Source organism: Myotis nattereri, assembly GCF_964212035.1.
Source record: "Myotis nattereri genome assembly, chromosome: 13".
NCBI lineage: Eukaryota > Metazoa > Chordata > Mammalia > Chiroptera > Vespertilionidae > Myotis > Myotis nattereri.
In genome coordinates, this window is record NC_138088.1 from 5,744,620 (window position 1) to 5,761,817 (window position 17,198).

A 17,198-nucleotide genomic window follows, 5' to 3' on the forward strand; every position below is an offset into this window, starting at 1 on the left:
TAGCATTAAATTAAGAGATTGATAATTTAACTATGTCAAAACTAAGAATTCATATTCATCAATAAGCACCTTAAAGAGAAAGCAAAAAATAAGTTACAAACTGGGAGAAAATATTTGAAAAATATATACCCTACATGAGATTGGTATCAAGAATATGAGAAGGAAAACAACCCAATAAAAATGAACAGGAGAGACCCAAGAAGGCACTCCTCCCAGGGCCAAACGGGAATTCAACTATGTTATAGAACAATCAACCGAAAGCCAACTGAAGACCAGCTGGAGAGAAGTCTTATAACCAAAAGAAGCCGCATGGAGACTGGGAGGAAGGGTAAGACGTGAAAGGGTCTGGTTCCGCTCCCAAGGCTGAGGCTAAGGTTCTGGAGGGATAGCTCAGCTGAGGGGTGTTCCCCTGAGAAGTATGGGGTCTAAACCCCAGGGTGAGCTCCAAGCCCAGAGTACGAGAGCCGGGAAGAGGTGCCCACATAATATCTGTGAAAAACAGCGGGGTTTCTGTCTGCCAGGGGAGACAAGAGTCCCCTAGAAACACAGGCACCCTCTTAAAGGGCCAATGCACAAAATTTCATTTGCAGCCACTCATCCTGGGCTCTGGCAAAGGGAGGATAGAGTGGACTAGAGTTGCATGAGGATAGACTGGGGTCTGTGGCTCTGAGCAGAGAGCTGAACAGAGAGCCGCTAGGATTCTGTGCTGAGTCACCCTCTGGCACTGCAGGCACCACCTCTCTTGGGCAGAGCATTCCCCTCCAAGAGGCATTAGCCGGGAAGAAAGCAATGGCCCCACCCTCTGGACTCACTCTCACCCACCCTGTGGAGCTTACACCCTGCTGAGGAGTCAGCTGCCTCTCTGCAGAATCAAGAAAAACCTCAAATAAACTATACACTTAAAGGAACTTCAAAGAGCACAACAAAGGACATCATAAAGATCAGAGAAGAAATAAATTAAATAGAATTTAGTGAACAACACAAAAGATCAATGAAAACAAGAGCTGGTTCTCTGAAAGATAAACAAGATTGACAAACTTTTAACCAGATTCATCAAAAGAGAAAGAGTGAAGGACAGAGAGAGAGAAAGGAGACATAAATAAAATCAGAAATGAAGGAGGAGAAGTAATAACTGACACCAAAGAAATACAAAAAAATTATAAGAAAATGTTACCAAGAAGAATCAGAAAACCTGAATAGACAGATTACAACTAGTGAAATTGAAGTAGGAATGAAAAAAATCTCCCAGTGAACAAAAGTCCTGGACTGGACGGTTTTACAGGTGAAATTTACCAAACATTCAAAGAAGAGCTAAAACCTATTCTTAAACTATCCCAAAAAATTCAAGAGCAGGGAAGACACCCAAGCTCATTTTGAGGCCAGCATTATCCTAATTCCAGAATCAAATAAAAATATAACAAAGAAAGAAAAGTATAGACCAATATCCCTAATGAACATAGATGCTAAAATCCTCAACAAAATATTAGCAAACCAAATCCAGTAATACATTAACAAGCTCATACACCATGATCAAGTGGGATTTATTCTTGAGATGCAATGTTGGTACAATATCAGCAAATCAATAAATGTATACACCACGTAAACAGAATAAAAGATAAAAACCACATGATCATATCAATAGATACAGAAAAAGCATTTAATGAAATCTAGCACCAATTTATAATCAAAACTCTCAGGAAAGTGGGAATAGAGGGAACATACCTCAATGTAATAAAGGCCATTTATGACAAACCCACAGCCAACATCATACTCAATAGACAGAAACTATAAGCATTTCCCTTACGATCAAGAACAAGTCAGGGATGCCTGCTTTCACCATTCTTATTCGCCAAAGTGCTAGAAGTCCTACCCAACAATCAGACAAGTAAAAGAAACAAAAAGCACCCAAGTTGGAAAGGGAGAAGTAACACTGTCATTATTTGCAGATGACATGATACTGCATATATAGAATCCTAAAGATTCCACACAAAAAACTACTAGAACTGATTAATGAATTCAGGAAAATAGCAGGAGACAAAATAAATATCCAGAAATCAGTTGCAGTTTTATATACAAGTAGTGAACTAGCAGAAAACCACACCATTCACAACCACTTCAAAAATAATAAAATATATAAGAATAAATTTAACCAAGAATATAAAAGACCTGTACACAGAAAATTATAAGACACTGAAGAAAGAAATTGAAGAAGATAAAAATAAGTGGAAGCACATATCGCGTTTCATGGATAGGAAGAATTAACACCTTTAAAATGTCCATACTACAAAGAGTAATCTATAGATTCAACACAATCCCTATCAAGTTACCAATCGCATATTTCACAGAACTGGAACAAATATTCCAAAAATTTATATGGAACCACAAAATACCCCAAATAGCCTCAGTAATCTTGAGAAAGAACAAAGTTGGAGGTATTATGCTACCTGATACCAAACTATACTACAAGGTCATAGTAATCAAAACAGCATGGTACTGGCATAAAAACAGACATATAGATCAATGGAACAGAATAGAGAGCCCAGAAATAAACTCACAACTTTATAGTCAATTAATATTTGACAAAGGACAAAAATATACAATGTGATAAACATAGTTTTTTTTAATAAATGTTGCTGGGAAAATTGGACAGATAAATTGAGACTAAAACTACTAGTTTTAGCACCATACACAAGAATAAACTCAAAATGGATTAAAGACATAAATGTTAGATTTGAAACCATAAAAATCCTAGAAGAAAACATAAACAGCAAAATCTTGGACATTTCTTGTAGCAATATTTTTTCTGGTATATTGCCCCAGGCAAAGGACACAAAATAAAAAATAAAAAAATACATCAAACTAAAAAGTTTTTGTATAACAAAAGAAACCATCAACAGAATGAAAAGACAGCCCACTGAGCGGGAGAACATATAAGGGATTAATATCCAAAATTTATAAAGAATTCATACAACCCAACACCAACAAACACAATCTGATTTAAAAATGGGCAGAGGACCTGAATAAACACTTCTCCAAAGAGGGCATACAGATGGCCTATAGAAACATGTCACTAATCATTAGAGAAATGCAAATTAAAACCACAATGAGGGCCCTAGCTGGTTTGGCTCAGTGGATAGAGCGTCGGCCTGCAGACTGAAAGGTCCCAGGTTCAATTCTGGTCAAGGGCATGTACCTTGGTTGCGGGCACATCCCCAGTAGCGGGTGTGCAGGAGGCAGCTGATCGATGTTTCTAACTCTCTATCTTTCTCCCTTCCTCTCTGTAAAAAATCAATATTAAAATATATATATATATATACATATATATATATATATATATATATATATATATATATGACAAGCATATATGCTTTCATCACTTATTGAAAAAAAAAACAAAAAACAAAAAACCACAATGAGGTATCACCTCACACCTTCAGAATGGCAGTCATTAATAAATCAACAAACAAGTGTTGGTGAGGATGCGGAGAAAAGAGAAGCCACTGTTGGTGGGAATGCAGACTGGTACAGATCTGTCTTCCCAGAGGGCCCACCCATGTGAGAGGTATACCCCTGTGTTGAAAGGTATTTTGCTCTCGGCAAATGCCTGTGTGGGAAACAATTAAATTTCAGTGCAAACCTCCCTCAGTACCAGATACAGAATATTGGACAGAAACGCTTCACAATCAACGTGAACAGAGCTTCCATTTACCTGCTGGGAGGTTGGGAAAGACTTCCTGGCCACTTCAGGATTCCTGCAAGTACAAACCACTAACACTGAAAACAATTCCAACACTGGAACCAACTGTGTGGCAGCCTTTCCCAAGTGAAAGACTCATTACAACCTTCAGAACATACGAAAGCTTCGTGGTACAAACACAAACTTGTTCATCAACAGAGAGACAGAGACAGATGCTACATATGCAGTGAATGTGGGAAATCCTTTAGCCAAAGCTACAGTTTCATTAGATACTGGAGAGTTCACACGGAAGAAAGGCCCTATGAGTGTGGGGAATGTGGAAAATCCTTCAGCAAAAGCCATACCCTCAGTAACCACCAGAGAGTTCACACTGGAGAAAGCCTTACTAATGTAGGGAATGTGGGAAAACCTTTACTCATAGCTCTAACCTCATGAACACCAGAGTTCACACTGCAGAAAGGCCATATGAGTGCAAGGAATGTGGGAAATTCTTTGTCTACAGATCCCTTCTCTCAGAAACCAAAGAGTTCACACTGGAGAAGGCCTTACGAGTGCAGTGAATGTGGGAAGTTGTTTAGCCAAAGATCCCACCTCAATAACCATGGGAGCGCTTACATTGGTGAAAGGCCATATGAATGCTGTGATTGTGGGAAATCCTTTAGTCATAGCTCCAGCCTCATTAAACACCACATAGTTCACAGTGGAGAAACGCCTTATGAGTATGGGGAATGTGGAAAATTATTTAATAACAAGTCCAGCCTCAATAAACATTGGAGAGTTCATACTGGGAAAAAAATAAGATAAAGTAAAATAAAATCATTAGTGAATAAGGAAAATCAAATTAAGATCAGGATGAGATTTTATACTAATTTGACCCCCCAGAATTAAAAAGTCAGCTTCAAGTGTTGATATAAATCAACAGACTTTTTTTTATACTTTGCTTGAAGGGGTGATATTTGGTACAATAGGTAGAATTCCTTGTTATATGTATAAAATGTAAAAAAACAAAAAAACAAAAAAATAGCCTTACCAGGAAGCATATGTCAGAATGTTGATAGCCACAGTGCTTATAATATAAAAACAGAATGTCTTTTGTTGACCCCAAGAGCATACCTGACAAAAGGATTTTTCATGGTTCCCTGGACTCAAATTTATCACCAGAGTTTAGCACCCATTTGTTCACCAAGCTGCCAAGCTTCCTGCCCTGTACTCTTGCTATCTGAGTCAACCCTTATAGAAGTCCTTAAATCAACCAATGGGCTGAAGACCCGCCTCAGCCAATGGGGCTGTACTGCTGTATCTTCATTTGCATCTTCACCAACCAACTAGAATGGCTGCATTCCAACTGATCAGGACAGTGCATTTTGGATCAATAAAACGGTGAGGCTTTGGAGTCCTCATTTGCATGAGAACTGACCAATCAGGGACCAGAGGCTGGAACTCCTCTACATAGCCAGCTTCAGCTGTGTCTCTATGGAGCCCACTTTCAGTTTCCAGTGAAGGCTGGCTTTCCCCAGCTGGAGCTGCGAGGGCAGAGCGAGGGCAAAGCGCCAGTGGGGCGCAGCTGTGCCACCAGGGCCTCCTTTGGGGCTGCCTCCTATTCCACTACTGACTGTCCCACTACTGAGCTGTCCCGCTGCCACGCTCTCCCGCAGCTGAACTGTACCCCACTGAGCACTCTCACAGCTGAGCTGTTTTACAGTTGAGCCGTTTGCTCTGAGTCAAGTCTGTCCCCCACTTCAGCGTACCCCAAATTGGGATTCCTGTAGGCACTGAATTGGTGGCAGTGGCCTTCAGTTGACACTTTCAATAACAGAACAGATCAATTGTGGAATGTTCACAAAATGACACGTTGTACCATGGTGAAAATTAAAATACAGCTACATGCAGTAGCACAGATGCAATACAGCAGTATAATACTGACTTTAAAAAAACGAGTCCCAGAATATAATGTACTGTAAGGAGCCCTTTGTATTAAGAACTCAAAATAAGTAATGTCCTAGAAATACACTCACACATACACAAAACAAGAGAACGAACCGCACAGGAACCAGAGTAGTGGTTACTCAGCTGGGGAAGCCGGAAGCAGGAACTGGGGGCGGGGCTGGGTAAACAGGTAGCGGTGAGCTGTGGGAGGTCCTCTCTCTGACCGAGCAGCCGCTCCCACGTGCTTATTCTTAAGGACGTAAACACAATAAAGTAGGCCAGGACGGGATAATGATGGTCATCCTGAGCCAAGAATTCTCACACATCCAATTCTGAGCACCTGCGGTTCGTTAGAAAGCTAATAACGTAGTGATCAAAGAAATACTAGAGAGAATGACAAAACCAAACGCTTTCTTTAAAAGGGTCCTTTGAACAGACTAATAAAAGAGACAAACCTCCAGCATGATATGAAGATGAAGAGAGAAAAGTCACAAAAACAACCTTAGAAATACAAAGGAATGGTTACAGATACAGTTAAAATTTCAGTAACATTGGAGAATTAGATAAATAAATATCTCGATGCCAATAAATTTGAAAACCTAGATAAAGTTAAACATTATCCAGAGAAATACAATTTAATAAAAGTCATGAGAAGAACCAGAAATGCAGAAGAGATTTATATCTATTTGTTTAAGTAGAATCGGTAGCTAAAACTTGCCACAAATATATACACAGCAAAACAGGTGCATTTTCCCAGATTTCAAGGAACAAATCATCTTATGCAAATTTCTTCAAAGAGTTGAAAAGCAGGATAACTCTCCCGATGCAACATATGTTCTAAACGAAAAAAGTACACGAAAGGAAAACCATGCGCCAGATTCCCTTATGAGCACAGATGCAATGAGCCTACCCCGAACAGTGGTGAGTAGAGTCGAGCAGTATTTTCAAAAAAGTGACAGAGTAGACTTATCACAAGATACCAGAGATAGCTTCACCTTAGACAACAGAGCAGTGTGCCCCATCACATTAAAAGATTAAAGGAAGGAATAAAACCACTAGCCCCTCAATAGATGTAGACAGAGCATTTGGTAATAATAATGATTATAATAATGATTCTTAGTAAAATAAGAGAAGGAAATTTCCTTAGTCTGATAAGGCCAGCTATCAGAACCTAAAGCAAACAACAGACAATAGTGAAACTTTGAAATCATTACCTTTAAAACAAGGAATACAAATTTTTTTACAAAGGAAAAAGAGGAAGAATCTACAGATAAAACTAATAGATCTTAGAGGATTTAATTACCAAATGATAAATACATAAACAAGTCATGGTGGAATGTAATTTTTAACAATAAAATTTATAGATATCTTTGAATAAATCTAACAAAAATTGTTCATGAACTATATTGCTAAAAGTATAAAACTTCATAGATGGATTTAAAAGACATGCATAAATGGAGTTTTAATAGACTGTTCAATATCATAAATATAATAATTCTCACAAAATAATCTATAAATCCCATCTAATTCTAATTTATATCAAGATATTTCCTATAACCTGAATTGCTGATCTTAAAATTCCGTGAAACCAAAGAACCAAGAAAAGACAAGTCCATTCTGAAGATGGAGATGGTAGAGTTTCTACTTCACATCTCAAGCCTCATCATAATGTTACAGAAATTGAAGCAGTATTTATATATTTACATATACACATGTATGTGTATATATAACATAATATATACATATAAAACTTATCTGGCAGTAGTAAAATTATAAATCGGGGAAGAAATTGTGCTGGGTCAATCAGCTATTTATATGGGAAGAGATAAAATTAGATTCCTACCTTATATCATTCACAAAAACAAATTCCACACATACTGAAAACCTAAATATGAGAAATAGAAAAAGAACAGACTGACAGCTTCAGAGGGAAGGGGGTGAGGGGAAGTAGAAGAGGCTAAAGGTGCGATAAATGGTGATGGAAGGAGACTTGATTGGGGGGGTAAACACACAATATAATACATAGCTGATGTACTGTAGCCTTGTGTACCTGAATCGTATATAATTTTATTAACCAATAAATTCAATTAAAAGCATTTTGATGAAGATATAGATGATTTCTATGACATTAGGGAGAAGGAATGATTTCAGAAACATCACATAATAGGCTCAAACCATAAATAAAAAGGCTGCCAACTGAAAACTTCTCTGATAAATGAATGTTATACAAAGTAAAAACACAAGCCACTCAGAGATATTTGTAAATACAGATGAAAAGATTGGTATCTAGAATATGTGAGTCAGAATATCAGTAAGAAAAGGGTAATACAAATGAGCAAATAATATAAACAAGTAATTCACAAAAAAAGAACATGAATGATTTCTTGAGCAAAAGAAAAAACACTGAACCTTACTAATGATCAGAGAAATAAAACAAGAAGATACAAGTTCACTATTTATTCATTTAAAATACATTTTAAAATGTGACTGTTTTGCCCTAGCTGGTTTGGCTAAGTGGATAGAGCACCGGCCTGCAGACTAAAGGGTCCCACGTTCAATTCCAGCCAAGAGCAAATGCCCAGGTTGCGGGCTGGATACCCGCCCCACCCCCCACCCCCCGTAGGAGGCGTGCAGGAGGCAGCCAATCAATGATTCTCTCTCATCATTGACGTTTCTCTCTCTTTCCCTTCCTCTCTGAAATCAATGAAAAAATATATATATTAAAGATATATTTTTTTAAATAAGAGGTTTCTCTGAGGTTGACAGATACAAGATCAATGCATAAAAATAGTAGCATATTTTTACAATAACAATAAATAGAAAATATAACTAAAAATTAACCACAAACAATAACGATAAAAGTATGAAATGTCTAGAAATTTTAAAATAATTCATAAATCCTTAAATAGAAAAAAATTTAAATCTATTGAAGGACTAAAAGAACATATAATTGATGAACAGTTGTACTCTTGGTTGAGAATAGTTAAAATTAAGAAGAAATGAATCTTCCCCTAAACAAACTAAAATTTAATGCAACTAAAATTAGAATTCCAGATGAACTTTTGGTGGATTTTGATGAATTCAATCTAAAACTTATTTTAAAATTTCAATAAAGTTTCAGTAATAGCCAGTTCAACACTACAAAAAAAAATGTGAATGGTTTTTAAATCTAATAACAAGTGTTGGCAAGGGTATAGCTCCCATGAATGGCAGGGGAGGTGCACCAGTACAGCTGTGCAGAGCACTGTCAGCCCCTAGAGGAGCTGAGAGTGCGCCCCCACATCCAGGTGTCCACTGGGAGCAGCCCTTGCATATGTGCACCGGGGAGCAGGGAAAGCCGGTGAAGCATCATTCTTGGTAATAGCACAAAAATGTAGACCCCGTCTCTCGGGAGGGAATTGGAGCACAGTGAACTATTATACAGCAGTTAAAATGAACGTGCATTGCCAACATGGAATAAATCTCAAAGCATAATGTGTGGCCCAGCCAGCATGGCTCAGTGGTGGAGCACTGACCTGTGAACCAGGAGATGAATCCAAAAATGCTCACACCAAGACACAAAATAATTAAAAGGCCAAGGTTAAAGACAGAATTTTAAAAACAGCAAGAGAAAAGCAGTCAGTTGCCTACAAGGGACCTCCCATAAGACAGTCAGCTGGTTTACCAACAGAAACTTTGCAGGCCAGAAAGGATTGGCATCAAATATTCAGTGATCAAAAGCAGGGACCTACAACCATTATTTAGAATCAAAGGATAGATAAAGAGCTTCCCAGACAAGAAAAAGCTAAAGCAGGTTTGTACCACCAAGCCAGTATTACAACAAATGTTAAAGGGGGTTCTTTAAGAAGAAGACGAAAAGGTAAAAAATATGAATCATCAAATGGCAATAACTATATATCTATCAACAATTACTTTAAAGGTGAATGGATTAAATGCTTCAGTCAAAAGACATAATGTGACTGAATGGATAAGAAAACAAGTCTCTTACTTTACATATGATGTCTACAAGAGACTTACTTTAGATTGAAAGACACAGACAGACTGAAAGTAAATGGGGTGGGAAAAGATATTTCATGAAAATGGAGACAACAAAAAAGCTGGGATAACAATACTTATACCAGACAAAATAGACTTTAAAATAAGGGCTATAACAAAAGACAAAGGAGGACCCAGCAATTACAATTCTGAGTATTTATCCCAAGAAATCCAAAACACTAATTTGAAAAGATGTATGCATCCATATGTTTATAGCAGCATTATTTACAATGCTAAGCAACCTATGTGTCTATCAATAGATAAAAGGATAAAGAACTGGCGCATATATACAATGGAATATGATTCAGCCATAAAAAAGAATGAAATCTTGCCATCTGCAACAATATAAAGAGTATTGTGCTGAGTGAAATAAGTCAGACAGAGAAAGGCAAAGGTCATAGATGTCACATGTGGAATCTAAAAGAACAAGACAAATGAACAAATAAAACATAAAGAAACTTGTAGATATAGTTCATTTTGACAGTTGTCAGATGGGACGGGGGTTGGAGGAATGGGTGAAAAAGGTTAAGGGATTAATAAGTACAAATTGGCAGTTACAAAATAGCCATGGGCATGTAAAGTATAGCACAGGACATATAGTAAATAATATTGTAATAACTATATATGGTGTCAGATGGGTACTAGATTTATCGGGGTGATCACTTCATAAGTTATATAAATATCTAATCACTATGTTGTAGACGTGAAACTAATATAATATTGTATGTCAACTGTAATTGAAAAATAAAAATTATTTAAAAAGAGAGGTGATTTTCAAGAATATGTTTTCACAGTGACAGTATGCCTGTGCAATAATAATAATAATAATAATAACAATAAAAAGATCCGCCCTAACCGGTTTGGCTCAGTGGATAGAGCGTCAGCTTGTGGGCTGAAGGGTCCTAGGTTCGATTCCGGTCAAGGGCATGTACCTTGGTTGCAGGCACATTCCCAGTAGGGGGTGTGCAGGAGGCAGCTGATCGATGTTTCTCTCTCATCGATGTTTCTAACTCTCTATCTCTCTCCCTTCCTCTCTGTAAAAAAGTCCATAAAAAAATATATTTAAAAAAAAACAAGATCCACTATGAGGCAAATCCAACAGACATAACAAAGAACAGCATGAGTACCAAGAATGTCATTCAACACAATAATTGGATTGGAGACTCTAAAACTATTATGTTTAAAATTTTAGCCATAAAAGAAAAAATTGATAAGAAAAAGAAAAGTATGTGAAATAAAGACAGGAAGGTTAGGGTGAGGGGAATAAGCAGCTTTAGAAATAAATATTATAGTTATAAAACTCAAAACTTGATGGAGCTTAAACAGAAGATTAGAAAGAAAGGGTTCCAGAAGCGGGGGCAGAGAAAACTGGGAAGAGGCAATATTCAAAGAAATAATTCCTTTAGTTTCCCGGGGTTGTTTAAAGACATGGATCCTTAAATTCAGAAAGCAAAAGGTCCATATAGGATAAAAATAATTTCACACAAATCAGAGCAAAAATGCAGAATGCTGAAGACAAAGAGATGATATCCACAAAGGAACAATTTTGAAAATTTAGACAAATGGTCAATTTTCTAGGAAAAAAACTTACCAAAATTGACTAAGAGGATTATTGAACACCTGAAAAATTTTAGTGTACAATTCAGTGGCCTTTAGTACATTCACAATATTGTCCAACCATCAACTCTATGTAATTTCAAAGCACTTTAGTCAAAGTGCTCCCCAAAGAGAACTGTGTACCTATTCAACAGTCCCTCTGTATCCACCACCCAGCTCCCAGCCTCTGGGAACCTACAATCTACTTTCTGTCTCCATGCATTTGTCTTTCTGGATATTTTATACAAATGGAATCATACAATATGTGGTCTTTTATGCCTGGTTTCTGTCACTTAGATTATTTTTTGAGGTTTCTTGATTTTGTAGTATGTATCAGTACTTCATACCTTTTCGTGGCTAATTAATATCCCATTGTTTGGATATACTATTTTTTTATCCATTCATCTGTCAATGGACACTTCAGTTACTCCCAACTTTGGCTATTGTGAATAGTGCTTCTATGAACATGAATGTACAAATATCTCTTTGAGACCCTGCTTTCAATTCTTATGGGTATACTAGAGGCCTGGTGCACAAAATTCATGCATGATAGGGTCCCTAGGCCTCGCTGGCGATTGGGGCCAATCAGAGTCTTCCGGCTGCTGGCCAAGGCCTTCCTTCTGGCTGCTGGGTGCTGGCTGCTGGCTGGGGCCTTCCTTCATTTCGCACCACCCCCTGGTGGTCAATGCACGTCATAGTGAGCAATCAAATTCCTGGTCTCCCAGTCAAACTCCCAAGGGGACACTTTGCATGTTAGCCATATATATGTGTGTGTGTGTGTGTACATACACACACACACACACACACACATATATGTATATGAGGCCCAGTGCACTAAACCGGCAGTCAGACATCCCTCTTGCAATCTGGGACCACTGGCTCCTAACCACTCACCTGCCTGCCAGCCTGATCACCCCTAACCACCCTGCCTGCCTGCCTGATGCCCCTAACTGCTCCCCTGCCAACCTGATCCCCCTAACTGCTCTCCCTTGCCGGCCTGATCGCCCCTAACCACCATGGCTTTGTCCGGAAGGATGTCTGGAAGACGTCCAGTCTAATAAGCCTATTACCCTTTTATTAGTATAGACTAGAGACCCGGTGCATGAATTTGTGCACAGGTGGGATGCGGGAGGCCTGCCTGATGGGGGCCCATTGGGTTGGGCTGGCGGGGGGGAGGGGAAGGAAGAAAACATGGTTGGCCGGCCGGCCCCACCCGCGTTCAGGGTGTTGGGGGCCAATCGGGGCCCAGATCAGGCTAGTTGGCTGCCGCAGCACGTGTCATAACAACTGGTCATTCTGGTCATTTTGCCGTTCCAGTCACTGGGCTTTTATATATATAGACTAGAGGCCCAATGCATGAAATTCATGCAAGGGGCTCGGCCCTCACAGCCGCGATGGCTTGCCTCGGCCTTCGCAGCTGTGGTGGCTTGCCTCAGCCCTTGCAGCCCCGGCTTCGTCTGAAAGGTTGTCCAGAAGGACGTCCAGAAGGTCGTTTGGCTGTCTGGTCTAATTAGCATATTATGCTTTTATTATTATAGATACCCAAAAATGTAATTGATGAAATATAGTGATTCTATTTTTAAATTTTTAAGGAATTGCCATACTGTTTTCCACAGTGGTGCTACCATTTTACATTCTCACCAACAGTGCATAAAAGTTTCAATTGTTTTGCATCTCTATAGACTGTTAGGTTCAGTTAGCTTATAGTGTTGGTCAAATCTTGTTTCATTGTTGAACATCTACCTACTTGCTCCATCCATTATTGAGGATGGGGCACTGAAGTCTACAACTATTGTTTACTTCTCCCTTTATTTCCGCCAGTTTTTGCTTCATGTGTTTCGGTGCTCTCTCTCTCTTTTTTTTTTTTTTTTAATATTTTTGTATTGATTAAGATATTACATATGTATACCCTCTACCCCCCCCCCCGCCCCGCTCATCCCCTCACCCCCCCGTTGTCCGTGTCCATTGGTTAGGCCTATATGCTTGCATATAAGTCCTTTGGTTGATCCTTCCCCCTTGCCCCCACCCTCCCCTACCTTCCCTCCAAGGCCCGACAGTCCAATCAAAGCCTCTCTGACTCTGAATCAGTCCTTGTTCATCAGTTTATGTTGTTCATTATATTCCACAAATAAGTGAGATCTTGTGGTATTTATCCGCTCTCCAGTTCCATCGATGCTGTGGCAAATGGTAAGAGTTCCTTTTTCTTCTTCCTCTTCTTAAAGAATACCTTTCAGCATTTCATATAATGCTGGTTTGGTGGTGATGAACTCCTTTAGCTTTTTCTTATCCGTGAAGCTCTTTATCTGACCTTCCATTCTGAATGATAGCTTTGCTGGATAAAGTAATCTTGGTTGCAGGTTCTTGCTATTCATCTCTTTGACTATTTCTTGCCACTCTCTTCTGGCCTGCATGGTTTCTGTTGAGAAATCAGCTGACAGTCGGATGGGTACTCCCTTGTAGGTAACTGACTGTCTTTCTCTTGCTGCTTTTAAGATTCTCTCTTTATCTTTTGCTCTTGGCATTTTAATTATGATGTGTCTTGGTGTGGTCCTCTTTGGATTCCTTTTGTTTGGGGTTCTCTGCGCTTCCTGGACTTGTAGGTCCATTTCTTTCACCAGGTGGGGGAAGTTTTCTGTCATTATTTCTTCAAAAAGGTTTTCAATATCTTGCCCTCTCTCTCCTCTGGTACCCCTATAATTCTGATGTTGGTACGCTTGAAGTTGTCCCAGAGGTTCCTTACACTATCTTCATATTTTTTGAATCTCTTTTCTTTTTTCTTTTTCAGTTGGGTATTTTTTGTTTCTTTGTATTTCAAATCTTTGAGTTGATTCTTGGGATCCTCTTGTCTGCTGTTGGAGCTCTGTAAAGTATTCTTTATTTCAGTCAGTGTATGCTTAATTTCTAGTTGGTCCTTTTTCATGTCCTCCATGGTCTCACTATACTCCTTGAGGGATTCATTAAATTTATCGGCGGTTTCCATAAAATTCTTGACAAACCTTATAAACATGGCCTTGATCTCTATATCCAGTCATCTGCCCTCCTCCGTTTCTGCCAATTGTGACCTGTTTCTTTGCCTCCGCATTTTGGCTGCTTCCCTGTGTTGATAGAGTGGCCTGCGCGCCAGGTGTCCTGTAGGGCCCAGTGGCTCAGCCTCCCCAGTTACCTGGGGTGGACACTCTTGGTGCACTCTTGGTGCCTTGGTTGTTGTAGGATCACTGGGAGGAATTGACCTCCAGGCCAATTGGCTGTGGGAAGCAGCTGTGTCTGAAGTGGGAGAATGGACCCCCTCTGACCACTGGGTACAGTGGCTCCTGGATCTAAGGAGGTGCTAATTCAGCCCCTGCCTGAGGCCACACAGCCGGAGCTACGAAGAGGCTCAGCTGTGAAGCAATGCAAGCCGCTGCGGGGCCTTGGGCCTTCTCTTGGAAGTTCCGGGTCTGCTTAGCTGGGCTGTAGTTAGGTACATTCACATGCAAAAGCCTCTGCTGCAGCCTGGGTGGGGCGGGGTCTCAGGGAGTCAAAAGGGTGGAGAAAGAAGCTATGGCTGATTCTCCGTGCCCGGAGTCGCGCGTCTCAGTGTCCCGGTAACGGCTGCAAGCACCTCTGAGGGAAATCTGCCCTCAAGTTCGCCCGCTGCCGCCTGACAGAGCAGCCTCTCCCCGTATGAGTCCTGGGTCCCCAGAGACTTCCCAGAACCGGAGTTCAGAGCAGTCGGGAGCTTGTGATTCAAAAAGACAGCTGCGTCCTCAGGTGCCACCCCCTTTCCGCGCACGCGAGCCGCCGCCGTACCTCTGCACTCAGCCTCCGCAGCTCCTCTGGCTCTCAGCGTGCTTTTCTTTTCTTCTAGTTGTAGAAATTACACTCAGCCAGCCTTCCTGTTTTTCTGGACGATGTTTGCTCTGTCCTTTGGGATATTTCTCAATTGTTGTGGGAGGCGACTATTTCCCGGTGTTTATCTATGCCGCCATCTTAGTTTCTCCTCCGGTGCTCTCTTATTAGGGGCATATATAATCGTTATATGTTCTCAATGGGTTGACCCTTTACTATTATAAAATGTCTCTCTTTATCTCTAGTAAACATTTCTTAAATTTTGAAGTCTATATTGTCTGATATTAGTAATAGCACTTCAGCTTTCCTGTGGTTGCATGATCTTTTTCCATTCCTTTTGTCTTTGAATTTAAAGTCTTCTGTAGACAAGTTAGATTTTTCTTTTGCACAGAATGGTTTATAATGTAGTATTTTAATTTACCAATGATTTCTTCACTATGTTTTGAGGTGTTTTCTTAGTAATTGCTCTAGGGTTTACCATACATTTCTTAGCTTATCAGATTTATACTAGTTTAATTCCAATCCTGTATAGGCATTACTACCATAGAGCTCTATTGCCTTTTCCTGTTTTCTGCCTCATTGTGATTATACATATTGTTAGAAATCCACATTATTGTTATAACTATTACTTTACCATCTGTGATCATTTCATTAGCTCATTGCAGCCTTGCTTGCTCCATCCACCTCCTTGCTGTTATTGGCAAGTGTTACATTCTGTATGTGATAGTCCTCCCAGCAATATATTATATATATATTATTTTATATAATTGCTTTTGGAGTCAGTTTAGAGGTGAAACATATTGTATCATTTATAATGATATTTTTACTATAAAATCTACTTTTACTGTAGCTCTTTGTTTATGTGGATATGCATTACTATCTGAAGTCACTGGCTTTCAGTCTAAGGAACTTTCTTTAGTAATCCTGTGAGACAGGTCTGCTAGTAACACCTTTTCTGTTTTTATCTCAGGAAGTCTTCATTTCACCTTCATTTTGTAATACCTTTGCTGGATACAGGATTCTTGGTTTATAGTTTTTTCCTTTGAGCACTTTGAGTGTTATCCTTGCCTTCTGGCCTCCATTACTTCTGAGATATTAACTGTTAATCATGAAGTTCCCTTATAAATGATGCATAATTTTTCACTTTCTGCTTTCAAGATATTTTTTGTCTTTGATCTCAGCATTTTTACTATGATGTGCCTGTAGGTCTCTTTGTATTTATCCTCTTTGGAGTTCATTTAGCATCAAGGATGTTTTTCAATGCATTTGGGATGTTTTCAGCCATTATTTGTTTGAATATTTTTTCTTCTCCTTTCTCACTCCCCTCCTTCTGGCACTCCCATTATATGCACGTTGGTGCACTTAATGGTACATCACGTTTCTCCGAGGCTTGGAACATTTTTCTTCGTTATTTCTCTTCTATCTTCTTTGGATAGTATCTCTATCAATCTATCTGCAAGTTGGCTGAATCTCCTGCCATTTCAGATCTACTGCTGAGCCTGCCTAGTAAATGTTTAATTTGTTGCTACACTTTTTAACTATATAAATTTAGCCCCTGAACCTTGAAGCTGGAGAGGATGAGAAATGCTGGCAGCATGCCCCTCCCAGTGAGATACTGTTCCCTTAATTGGGAACTGAGGGAGGGAACCCAATTTTCTGAGCTAAACATACCTGAATTATAGCATCTCTCATCACTGAGATGGGGACGAGTAAGTTGTGGCTCAAGATCATGAACTCTCACTGTAGATTTCTTGACTAAGTGTTTCTTTGTTTGCAGTATTTCCTTAGGACTATTTCTGGAAATATTAACTTTTGAAGTGGTGGTGGTGTTTGTCTTTTGAAATTTTGTCGTTATAGTTGCATTCTGAATAGCAAGTCCAAAGGGCCCCTCACACTGCCATTCTGGAGGTGGAAATCTAAAAGTTCTAATGTTGGAAAATATCACTGTGTATTTTATAATACTATGAGAGATATTTAAAGGAGAAAAATCACACAATGAAATGAACAGATGCAGAAAAAGCATTTAATACAATTCAGCACTGTATTCTGGGCTTCAAGGAGCATTTCCTTAACCTGATAAAGGCCACCTACTAGAAAACAATAGCAACTGTATACT